The sequence below is a fragment of the Cetorhinus maximus genome, chromosome 21 (assembly GCF_964194155.1).
Source record: "Cetorhinus maximus chromosome 21, sCetMax3.hap1.1, whole genome shotgun sequence".
NCBI classification, from domain to species: Eukaryota; Metazoa; Chordata; class Chondrichthyes; order Lamniformes; family Cetorhinidae; genus Cetorhinus; species Cetorhinus maximus.
Genome location: NC_135899.1, coordinates 71442032 through 71455457, shown reverse-complemented (window position 1 = coordinate 71455457; position 13426 = coordinate 71442032). Strand labels below are relative to the sequence as shown.

Below are 13426 nucleotides of genomic sequence, written 5' to 3'. Positions count from 1 at the left end.
ACAAGTTAAATTTCTGAAAGTATAGATCACATTGAAACAATTGGTTTTTTTTGGCTGGACTCACATTATTTTGCTGTTTTAGCTCCAGACATTTTGCTGCATCATGCGATGAGTGTTCTTGTGTGAAGCAATGCAGAGACAATTTTGTTTTGTTTAAATTGGTTTTCTCCCTATATAAACTGCTCATCACTGCACATCCTCCAGCTGGGCAGGCAAGATAGCACAAACACAGTAAATTGCACACCACTGTCAGTGCAGCCCAGGATCTGCTACAACAACAACCGCCTGTAATTACGTAGCTCCTTTAACATAATAAAATGGAGCTAAATGATCCCGCAACCAGCACTGAAAGATCGGCAGCCCCACTGATGGAGCTGGCGATGTAGGTAGGAGAGTGTGCAGCCTCAAGACCTTTTACAAATTTATCAATACAACGAGGCCTCAGCTGCTAGTTGTCTCCATGGAGTGGCAACCCTTCCACTGGACAGCCAACCGCTGCAGCTGTAACCCTATGGCTATGGTGGATGCAGGTTTGTGTCACCAGGAAGTTGCCTCTATCCTTTGACCATGTTTTGGCTTCAGCGGGACGGTAGGTGGGAGGGTGCAGGGTGCTGACTGGAAAATTTCAGTCGGTGTTGGGAGACTGGTCTTGACCTTTTAGTGGCTGATTAGGCTTCCAGTTGGTGGCAGGCAAGTAACCATCACCCCATTCCCCTCCCCTGATCCAGCCTGTTCCAAAATGGCGCAGTGGCAGGCATATACCAGCAAACTGACAAGCTGGCTGGTAGCAGAAAATTGTCTGCCTCTGGTCCCGCCTCCGCAGCCAAATGAAAATTCAGCCTGTGGACTCTGTAATAGAAAGTAGGAATATTCTCCAGATTCACACTTTCTGCAGAGTTTACAAACTGCTGTGAGTCATTTGAATTTAATCACAGATTGTCAGTCAAAGGCAGCCTTGCATAATTGTCTCCTTACACATGCATGTGAGTTTATGGCATAGAAATGGGCCTTGATCCAGAGCTATTAAACAAACGACACTGGTCCCTATTTCTGAGTTCTACTCTCCTAGGACTCAAGTGCATATGTAAAAGTGCCAAAGGTCTATTTTTTCCTCTCTCAAATGAGGACTACATTTATATGAATGTCAGTGGGCAATTAGCACAGCCGGTTACTGATACCAGTGTAAATCTGCTGGCTTCATTAAGGATGGACGAAGGTTCTCGATCCTCCTAAACTAACTGGGAATTTCCTTGATTGGAGGTTCCTCTCATGAGCGTTGCCTGGAAAGTTCAGTGATTTTAAATTTCCTTCTGCAGTGCTGGCTGCCCCCCTTCCCCTGGCTGCTGCAGGAGGTGTCAGCTGTGGCTCAGTTCATAGCACCCTCGCCTTTGAATCAGAGGGTTGTGGGTTCATGTCCCACTCCCGGAAACCAAGAACTGTGATTGTACTTGAAAGAGTTGCAATCTGTGACTGTTGATAACTTGAAAGAGTTTCCCTTGGCTGCTGTTAGCAAAAACGCCAAATCAATGATGTCACATGTCACAGAGAGGCGTGACCATATGAAGGAAGTTGGAGAGTCCAGAATTGAAGGTCTCGACAGTTGCAGGTTGCAGCATTACATGGGAGTGGGGCCACTGAAATGTGGGTGTTCCTCAGTTTCCCCTATTCCTCTGTTCGCGGGTGGCCTCCGATATAGCTGTGAGTGCAAAACCACAAGCAAAAATATTCAATGGCAGAGGTCCCAAACTTTGTATGGTAAATACAATAACATTTGTAGAAGTCATGTGAACAAATGACACATGATTGGATCTCTCATGATCAGATACCATGATCACATGATCAGATGTCACGTGACCAACGCTCCAGGAATGCCTCCAACCAGAGTAGCAATCCTATCCTGAACACCAGCCCTTGTGAGTCCAGCAGGTTTACAAGACCATCTCTTTGGGAACTGGCAGCGTAAACACTCTGTTGACCACAAAAGCACTAAGAGTGAATGAGGTCAACTCAAGAGGGGATTGAGTGCCTCATGGTGCCTTTATACTTAACAACTGCTTTTTAAAAAATTCTTTATTTTAAAAAAAAATTAACAGTCATTATGAGTAACCATACAAAAGAAAAGCTTACAGGACAGCAATAATTCAATACACTTACATTTGGAAGAAAAAGGAAAGGAGAAGCAGGAGGAAGAAGAAGAAGGAAAGAGGGGAAAAAAACCCTCTTCCCCCACCCCCAACAAAAAATAAGAAAATCAACAACAATCATAGGTTAGACGTAGTTTCACCTGATATAATACATTCAACCTAACTAGGGTCAGTTATATGAAAGTAGAGAGCTGTAGTTCCTCAAAGTAATCTAAGAAAGGTTGCCAAGCTGCATAAAATCCATCAGTGGAGCCTCTTATAGTGTACTTTATTTTCTCAAGTTTAAGATTCTGTATAAGATCACATACCCAATTAGTAAAAGAAGGTGGGGCAGACTGTTTCCAATTTAATAGAATAATACGTCTAGCCAATAATGTTGAAAAGGCAAGTGCATCAATCTGAATTTTTGTAAGAGGGATGCCATTTGTTTCCACTCCAGAGTGCTGTAATAGGAGAAGGTTCAATTTTGCTACTGAAAATACGTGAGGGTGATCTAAAATCTTTTATCCAAAACAAAGCTAATTTAGGACACGGCCAGTACATATGAATTAGAGGAGCTGGGGCAGTATGACATTTATCACAGGTTGGATCAAGATTTGGATAAATCTTAGATAATTTCACCTTGGATAGATGGATACGATGTAAGATTTTAAATTGTAGCAACCCATGTCATGCACATAGGGATGAGGAATGTACATGAGAGAGAATAGACTTCCAGTTATCTTCTGATAAGCCTGAGTCAAAGTCTTTTTCCTGAAGAGGTTTTTAAGGTAGAAAGCGAAGGGCAGTGTGGTGAAAAAATTAGAGAAAACAATTTGGAAATGAACACCCTAACAAAAGGATTTAATTCTAACATAATATCTATCGGTGATTTAGGGGGCAATAAAGGAAACTGGGTAATTTTATTTTTCCGTGCTAAATCTCGGATTTGTAAATAGCGAAAGAAGTGTGTGTGGGGCAGATCATATTTCTGAGAGAGTCAAAAGAAGCAAAAATATTATCAATGTATAAGTTAGCAAGGGTTTTGATGCCTCTCCCGTGCCAGACTTGAAAGGCAGGATCTCCTAATGAAGGCAGAAATAAATGGTTTGCATTAATAGGGCTATATAAAGAGAGAGATTGCAGCCCAAAGTGTGTTCTGAACTGGGTCCAAATCTCAAGTGACTGTCTAGCAATAGGGTTTGAAGAAAAGGGACTGGTTGAGAAAGGGGTGGAGGATCACAAGAGAGCAGGCAGAGATGTGGATTGGAAAAAAAACTGCTACAGCAAGTAAAATACTGCAGATGCTGGAAATATAAAGTAAAAACAGAAAGTGCTGGAAACACTCAGAAAGTGTGGAGAGAGAAACAGAGTTAAAGTTTCAGGTCCGTGACATTATATCATCTTCAGTGGCATGTTCAGCTCCTGGGATCTGGGGAAAACTGCCCTCTTTATATTGCGCAGGGAGATTCCACATGAGCCAGAATAGGAAATCTGTACATGCACAATCCTTTCTAAATGCTTTTCGCTAACTCGGTTCTCATTTTAGTGAAGTCCTTCTCAGATTCTTAAGATTATTTATTCAACTAGCAGCTGAAGCTAACTAATCTGCTCAAATTTTTTTCCTAATCTATGTCAGCGGTTGGAATTTTACCAGCCCTTTGGAGATGGATTGGGGGGGAGGGGGTGGGAGATATAGTAAAATAGCAGGGGAAGATGTCTGGAGGGAAGCCCAACATATCCCCACTACCAGGAGATACTCCCAAAGGTGGGATCAGCAGTGGCTCACCCGCCCGCCAACCAGAGGCCATTGGTTAATTAAGATAATTAATTGGTATTGACGGTCATTTTGCTAGGACACTGGCATTTTATCAGTGTCACAACAGCCCACTACCATGTGACGAAATGGTGGCCTCCTTGAGGTGGCCTCCTAGCAGTTGTCCTCGGGCCAGCAGCCTGGAGAGGTAGGCCGTTGTCCTTCAATGGAATGGTGGTCCAAGCAGTGGCATCTTAATTGACAACCAACTTATAAAATTGCCAACACGGTTCTGCCGTTCACCTGTGCAGGTTAACCACATTTGGTCACACTGTGGGAACTCAGGGCATGCCGATAAAATCCTGGCCTGTATTCCACATATGATTATTTTATACTTCTGCCTGATAGCTTTAGAATCATAAATAAGTACTTTTTAGGGCCATCAATAACTTGCTGCCAATGCTATTAATCCTAAATGGACAAATGGAGAGAATCTAACCACATCCCCTTGACATTCAATGGCATTACCATCACTGAATTCCCCCACTATCAACATCCTGGGAGTTACCATTGACCAGAAACTGACCTGGACCAGCCATATAAATACTATGGCTACAAGAGCAGGCCAGAGGCTGGGAATTCTGTGAAGAGTAACTCACCTCCTGACTACCCAAAGCCTGTCCACCATCTACAATGCACAAGTCAGGAGTGTGACGGAATACTCTCCACTTGCCTGGATGAGTAGATCTCCAACAATACTCAAGAAGCTCAACAGCATCCAGGGCAAAGCAGCCTGCTTGGTTGGCACCCCATCCACCATTTTGAATATTCACTGCCTCCATCACTGATGCACAGTGGTAGCAGTGTGTACCATCTACAAGATGCACAGCAGTAACTTACAAAGGCTCCTTTGACTACAGTATCTTTCAAACCTGTGACGTCTACCACCTAGGACAAGGGCAGCAGATGTGTGGAAACACCACCACCACCACTTCGAAGCCACTCACCATCCTGACTTGGAAATATATTGCTGTTCCTTCAATATCGCTGGGTCACAATCCTGGAACTTCCTTCCTAACAGCACTGGAGGTGTACCTACATATGGACTGCAGCTGTTCAAGAAGGCAGTTCACCACCACCACCACCAAGGGAAATTAGGGATGGGCAACAAATGCTGGCCTAGCCAGCGACAGCCGCATCCCCGTGAAATAATTAAATTTAAAAATTGTTTGGAGTCCTCTTCAGCCCCTGTTGAAATGCAGTCAAACTGCTTCACAATGTTATTTACCTCAAACTTCCTCAAATAGTCAAACCACAACATTTGCTACCCCCTCACACTTCTGTCCACTCATTTAAGGAATTATATAGCACAATTACTCATCTTGTATTAACCAATTGATTGCCCTTTATTTAAAAGATTGCATTCTGTATATTCCCACAAATCCCTTTCTCATTTTTACATATAGCAAATGAACAGGCCATTTGGCCCAATAGGTCCATATCCCTATTTATGCTCCATATGGGTCTCCTCCCACCCTTATGCATCTTGCCCCATCAGCATAACCTTCTATCCCTTTCTCTTTCATGTGTTTATTTGGTTCCCCCTTCAGCTCTTCATACTAGTTGTCTCAAGTACTCCTTGTGGTAGCAAGTTCCACATTCTAACCAATCACTAGGTAAAGAAGTTTTCCCTGAATTCCATACTGGAGTTATTAGTGACTGTCATATATTTATGGATTCTAGTTTTGGATTTCCACAAGTGAATACATCTTCTCCACAACTAGGCTATCAAATCCTTTCATAATTTTAAAAATTGATATCAGGTCAACCCTCAACCTTCCCAATTCTCGAAACAAAAAGAGCCACAGCCTGTTCAATCTTTCCTGACAGGTATAACCCGCTCCCCCCCAGTTCCGGTGTTATCCTTGCAAATCTCTATAGGACCTTCACCAGTGCCTCTATATCTTTTTTTCTAATCATATTGAGACCAGAGCAGTTCACATATCGCCAAATGTTGTCTAACCAAGGCTGAGATTTTCCGATCCCTTCTTATGGCAGGGCCCATTGCAGGCTGGATGGAAAATTTGGTGGACCAGCAAAAAGTCCATCCCGGGCCCAAGGCTCAACACAGGTTTAATATAATTTTTATGCTTTTCATTTCTATACCTCTATAAATGAATCCCAGTGCTTTGTTTGCTTTTTTAAAATGGCCTTCTTAATCTGTCGCTAATTTTCCTGGTGTCACTGAAAGCCCAATTCCAGGTTCTTCAGTGATGTCTCAGTTTATAGCTCCTCCTTAACATTTCTTTCCTTCTCCTCCCTCAACTATTGGCATTCTTCCAAGACTCCGTAATTTGCTGTTACATAAATTTCTGAATCTCTGAGGTGTGACATATTTAGTTAATATCTTACCAATGAACATTCCCTCCTCCCTAATTTCCTTACACAATATAACTCAATTGAGGCCATTGACAGGATAATTGAAACAATTAAAGGACCTGCCTGTCCAACCTTAAGGTTGGCGGGTCAGCCAGGAGCCCCAGTGGGCTTCTGAAAAAACACGAAACCTCATCCATCACATTGTCACATGAGGTGGACATGTTAAAGATTTTTTAATTTTTCTATTTTTAACGTTTTTAAAACTGTCAGCGATCTCCCTGAGGCAGCACTGAGCCTCAGGGAGATGTGCGCTCTTTCGTGCGCATGTGCGAAAGAGCGCAATCTCGATTTTGGGCAATCCCCTCCCCCCACCCCACCCACACAGGAAGTGAATAGTGCTTCCCGGCGGATGTCACGCTGGGCGGGCCTTAAGTGGCCCGCCCATGTAAAATGGCAGCGGGGCCCGCTTCTCCGGCGGCGATCGGCTCCCCGCCTGCCGGAGATTGGGTCGGGCCCGCCCGCCCGCCAGGCAGAAAATTCTGCCCATTGTGTTTAACACTTGTGTAAATCCTGTTACAATGAGCCAAGTTCATAATTCCTCATGTTTGCCAGGCTATCATACGGTATCCCACTGAGGATCTGATGGGATGCACCCAACTGAGGCAAAGATGTTCAAATCCCAGAAGCTGAACTCTTGGAGTTATTACTCCAGCCAGCCAACTGTTTAATTTATTAGCCTCCCATAGTATATTTGCTCTTTTATTCTGTTGTTCATGCACACTTCAGAGGTGAATTTTACCTTACTATAAATGTTCAGCTGGGATGTCTTCAACCCTACATGTGCATGAATCGTACAGGAATGAGTTTACTCCCCCTGGCGAACGTGAAATTGGAGCAAACAAAAAATAACAGGGAAACATCAGCTGGTCCTTGAAGTTTGTGCTGCTGTGGTGCAGCTTAACATCAAGGTCAGCATTGTGCCCCATCTACCAGCCACGCAATGTCGAGAGAGGCACAAATAAAACCAGAGGGAACAAAAACTTGGACTAATTCGACAAAAGAAAAGCTCTGGGAATTCTTCTCCAAGCCCAAAGGTCATCAAACGAGTTTCCAGAAACCACAGCGACTGAGTGACAACTCACAACAGATAGGTGGGACATTGGGTGTTCAGCTCCCTTTTGAATGCACTCAGGAAACCACAATCGGTGCATGAGCCAGAAACTTGTTTCAAGTATCCTCTGTGAAAAGAAACAAAAAACCAACGTATAATCTAGTTCATTTATGCGCGTCTCCTCATCCTTCCCAATCTATCTAATGCTCATCTTTTAATCACATGGACTGAGTCTAACCCTTTCCAACAGCATCATGCACCTTACGAGATGACCAAAATTGGGCATAATGAGGCCAATTTTAAATACCTGCGGTTTCCGGGAAAGTGGTGTGTGTTTGATAATATCAACCTGAGGCCTCCAACATTTTGATAATTGGACCATAATTACATGTTGACAGGCTGCCTATGTGTTTCCAGTGATTACAGTTCGCCCAATTGGCAGGCAGGATTTCTGGTGGGTGCGCTATCCATTTAAAGAGTGAATAGACATTTAAAAGAAAGGCATCTTTCAACTCAATGGAATTCAGTGGTATCACTGGGAAGATTCATCAACATGATGCAGGCCAGAGCACCTTGCTTCCCTGATAGGGTGAAGATGCCAACAGAGCAGATGAGGGCAGACAGCGAGCTCCTACTTTCCTCAGATGATGGGAAGGTCTGTTGGTAGGCGGCAGCCCATGTCATCCCTAGGAACTGTGTTCAGTGCCTGAAGTGCTATTACAATGTGACCCAAACAGCAAGAGAGAATCTGATATCTTCCTATTTCTATAGCCAGGGAATGCCTCAGTGTTGATCCCATCCTGCCGGCCTTACTTCACAGAAATGCAGTGAAACCCCATTTGTGATTGCCATATATGGGCTTGACAGTCAATTGTCGCTGTCAATTAAGATAATCAAGGCCAGGATTTTCCGGTCGGTGAGCAGGGGGAGCGAGGCCCTCTCGCTGACGTGTAAAATGACGCGGGGTGACATCGGGCAGAACTCCCGACATCACCCCACCCCACTTAAATTTTCAGGTAGGCGGGGGCTCAGCAGAATCAGCTATGCACCTACCGACCTGCCAATGGCCTATTGAGTCCATTGACAGAGTCATTAAACTAATTAATGGACTTGCCCGTCCAATCTTAAGGTTGGCGGGCAGGCCGGGAGCCCTGGCGGGCATTAGAGAAAGCATGAAACCTCATCCACGGGTGGGATGAGGTTTCATGTAGGTTTTAAAAAATATAATTAAAGTGTATGTAAAAGTTATGGACATGTCCCAACTCATGTGACAGTGTCACGTGAGGGGACATGTCAGGGAAATTTTTTTTTCTATTTTTCAGAGTTTTTATTGCAGAGCTGATCTCCCTGAGGCAGCACTTAGCCTCAGGGAGATGGGCGCGCTCTTTCTTGCGCATGTGTGAAAGAGCGCACTCTCGGCTCAGGGAATCCCCACCCGCCCACACAGGGAGCGCATAGCGCTTCCTGGCGGACTTCGCGCTGGGCGGGCCTTAATTGGCCCGCCCACATAAAATGGCGCGCCTGCATGTGCCCGCTCCTGAACTTCCCCCCAACGGGGGGAGAATTCTGCCCCAATAGTAGGATCCAAATATGGCAGTCTCAGATAATCCAGTCAAAGTCATGTCAGTGTAAGATAACCAGCCTCCATAAAACAAGTTCATTATCAACCAGGTGTCTGATAGATTTCGCTACTGTGGGCAGAATTTTGCGACAGCGGGATTTTACGTTCCCGCTGTCGTCAATGGGATTTATAATGGCCCGCCACATTTTACAGCCCTGTCCCCGCCAAAATGGGGCCATAAAATTCTGCCCTATATAGGGGTATCCAAAGGAAGTCAGCCATGTTTGTCAGCATATTTTCCCCGAGTACCATTCACCTGAATTTATCCTGTGAAGGGGAGTTTAAACGAAAGATACAGATATTTCAGAAATAGTAAAACAGCCAGTGCAAGTAGCTCAATGACCACTATCTCTAAAAGGAAGTCTTTGCTGTGCACTCCTCTTCAAACTCTGCTCCAGCATCCCCCAATCATCCAACCCTCAGTCAGCATCTCTTCTCACTTCTCTGCCATCAATCCATTTATCCTTTTCCAAACTTGTCTGCTCCATGAAACTTACCCTGCCCTCTGACTCCAAATCTGATCATTAACTACACTTCTTGGATCCTTGACACTTTTTAAATGCTTTTATTTCCAAAGGCACCATCCATCTCCCCATAAGTGTTCATAATTATCATCAATCCCTGCTCTAATCATCCATCCATCCTCTACCTAGTGACCTACTCCTAGCTTGGCATTGTTCTCTACTGATTTTGGGGTAGGAATTCATTCGCAAAGCAGCTCTACTCAGGCCTTTATCAGCCGATTCCTCAGGAGCAGGCAACACTCTAGACTGCTACCATATCATTGAAAAAAGCTGCACAGGCCACACAGATAGTGGCCTGGAGCACTGCCTGCTCCTGGGTAATTGGCATAGTCTGCCAAATGGCGCTATGCAAAAGATTTTCTCTTCCACCCCTAATTCTCTCTAGCCTGGAGAGTGAATTATTTAGCCTCCTATCAAAGTAAAATATCAATCGTTCCCAGGATAACAGACACCACAGGGCCTTTTTTTAGATTACTTCAGTTACTAACTCTATCCACTCAATCTTCACTCGATCTTTCTTGCCTTAGGAAGGTGACCGAATAAAACCATTTTAGATTTTTAACTATGATAGTTTTAAACAGTGATAACAAAACATCTATTTTATGATAGATGTTGAATTTTACTAACTCCCTGTACATTTAAAAAAGCCACATAGTTCTTCCCAAGATGATGCTATAATTATTTATTTTTACATTGAAACTCTCCAATCCTTTCCTCACCAGCTAGAGAAGTTTCCTGGCTGGGCTAATTCCCTTCCAGTCAGAGGCTCCAGACCAAGATTGCTCATTTGAAAAGTTCAGGCTGATAAATAACATTGCTGAAGCCTTGTCCATTGTAAATTACCATGTTCCAAACTCAAAATAGGTTGTAAATCAAACATATCTGAACAAATCATGTCTGTAGTAAAATTAAGTGATTCGCAACTCCCACCACCCCCTCCACCCCTCCTTACACACCTGTTTTTCAGATGAACCAGTAGGTTACTACAACAAACAGTAACTAGCTGAATTGGAACATTTTTTCTGTGTTTTGTGCTGGTTTTGCCTTGCCACTCATCATCACTGCCCACCACCCCCACAAATCCCAACCCCCTCCACCACCCCCACAATTTGAATTGTGACAGGATGAAAAAAACAATATCAAGGTAAATGTTCGGCAAAGATCATGTTATACTCGCCTTGTTTCATGTAATAACACAGGCTGTAAATTCCTACTCCAAGGCCTCAAACCTCGCAGACAGATACATACTCCTAGAGCTGCTTAAATTCTTTCAAACTCTTCATGTTACAATGGTGGTGCTATATTCACTAAATGAATATATTCACTCTTTGACTAGCTCCATAACTTCTGTCATGCCCTGCTCACTTCTTGAATTCTGCTGGTTTTCTCCGGTGCTTTTACACCACCTTCAACTGTGGGAAATTAATTCCATGAAAAATCAAGTAAAACCTGAATATATTTGCACATTCCCTGTCAACAAGCAAAACAAAAACCTGTTAATGCTGTGTAACAGTTCAAATTTTTCTCCAGCCCCAACACTTGATCTGGTGTTCACAGCTTGATGGCAGCTTCCGTAAGTAGATTGAGTTCGTGAAACGTGTCTCTATTCATTACCATGTGCAGCTTAGCATGTCCAGATTTAACAATGAACTCGCTGATTCTGGGAGATAGTGGACTCCACCATATTCTGATGAACAGTTCGAAGTGGCAAAATGATCAGAAAATCACAGGATTTAAGATTCAGGTTAAACAAAAGCTTGGCAATGATCCACTCATCTTTCCCAAGTCCTGTTCATGCTTTTCTCATTGGTAACACTGGCTAGAAACATATTTGCATCATTGCCTCCAGAGGGTTAGAATCAAATACTCTTTCACAAAGCAATCATGCTGCTAAAACGAAAACTAGACGCACCCTTCATAGGGGTCTGAAATCCTCCCTTACCCCCACCCCAGACTAGCAAGTAGTTTTAAGAACATGTACCTTTGATGGTATGATTCCAATCACAGATGAGAATCTCTTGCCTATCACCACCTGACAACAGGAAATCTTAAAAAACCATGGTGTTAAAATTCATACCAGTCGCTAAAACAGCTGAAAGCAGTGGTCTAGGATCAATAACAGTGCATGTCCAATTTGCCAAATGACCTGGCACTAATGTTATATTGTAGGTTATAATCATCATAACTTAAAATAGCTAAATAACCTGGAGAGTGACCTCGGATATTTTATTGGGGAATGCAGACTGCCTGAATTATGTCTGACCTAAGAGTCCATATTGTTTCCATTGATGAAAACTGGGACAAATGCTCTAAGTTTGTAACAATTCATTCTGTTGCCTTTTCTTTCCTCTGTTGCTAATGGTGATGATTCTTGCTAAAGTACAATAACCTTCAGCACTACCATCAGGTCACAGAAGCTTAAACAACGAACATCTGTAGTTTATTTATCCACGGAAGGCTGCACTGATCGCTTTGTAATCTTATGCACATACAAATGTTCATACAAACACACGTACATACATTTAAAAACATTTTCAGTAGGCATCATTCAATTGCAATCAGGGACTGGAAGCCTACATCTCCTTCTCCCCCTGCTCAATCAGTTTAATTGCTCCCATTCCAACCCAGCTGAAATCTACTAAACTAAATTGGAACTGAATGTGGAACCTTCCTGCTGTGTGAGGTTCAGTGATCAACCATGCAGTGCACTTACTGAGCTCTCAGTACTGTGGCAAGAATAATCCATTATAAATGATATTTTTAACATGCCTATTTTCTTATGAAATTTGCACTCTAGTTAGGTAGGATATTTATTTTCGTTCGATATTGAGGTTGATTGCTAATACCTTGGGGAATTACTTAATAGAGAGCAGGACATTTGACAGGTAGGAAGGGATTTGTTAAGTTGGAATGCTGTTTAGAGACATGGGGCTAGATTTTACCCTCAGTGAATGGTAGAGTTTTTCAGACTGTAAATACTAGTACAGTGTTTCACTTTCCATCTGGCCTTAAACATTCATAAGAATACAATGCTGCTAACTAAAATGCACTAATGGGATACATCGACCATTTATCAGATGACGAGGATAAACACAAAGGAATTAAATAAATATCTGTACAAATTGATTATAAAGCGAAAACAAAAATACCTAGAAAAACTGAGCAGGTCTGACAGCATCTGCGGAGAGGAATACAGTTAACGTTTCGAGTCCGTATGACTCTTCACCAGAACTAAGGAAAACTAGAAAAGAGGTGAAATATAAGCTGGTTTAAGGGGGGGCAGGGGAGGGGTGTGGGACAGGTAGAGCTGGATAGAGGGCCAGTGATAGGTGGAGATTGCCAAAAGATGTCATAGATTAAAGGACAAAGAGGTGTTGACGGTGGTGATATTAGCTAAGAAATGTGCTAATGGTGACATTAAGGGTAGAAAGCAAGATGAGCAAGGTACAGGTAGCCCTAGTGGGGGTGGGGTGGGGGGAAGGGAAAGCGCCTAGAGACATATGCAAGTAGGGTATAGGAAAGACTTAATTGCAGTAAAAGCTGTGCATTTTTCCTGATATTTTGCTTCCTTTTTTATAGAATAAAAGATTAAAGTGTTTTGACCTAAAGAAAAAACCCTCTTCTACATCAAAAATGGTTTATTCACACTGTCAAAAATTAAATCTATTACCTCCCCTTCTGACATTTTCTGCTGTCTTGTTATAACAAACTTTGAAACTAAGATGGAAGCGAAAAAGGGCAGGCACCAGCAGCAAATTTTACTGTCCAATCTCATCAGCATAGTAACTTTTTTTAAAAAGTGACTGAGTTTATAAATAAGCCCTGTGGACATGTCTCTTCTTGGTTTTTGCTCGTTGGGCAGAATTTAATGGAGCCCGCTGGAGCAGCCAAGATGGCGGGCAGGCCCAGGAG

At 43.0% G+C, this 13426-nt stretch overlaps 1 protein-coding gene across 1 annotated transcript in view; it reads left to right on the top strand.

The window, feature by feature from the left end:
- LOC144695401 (fibronectin type III domain-containing protein 5b-like) overlaps positions 1-13426 on the top strand; it is a 96955-nt gene that overhangs the window by 17918 nt on the left and 65611 nt on the right. The gene's annotated exons all lie outside the window — the stretch shown is intronic.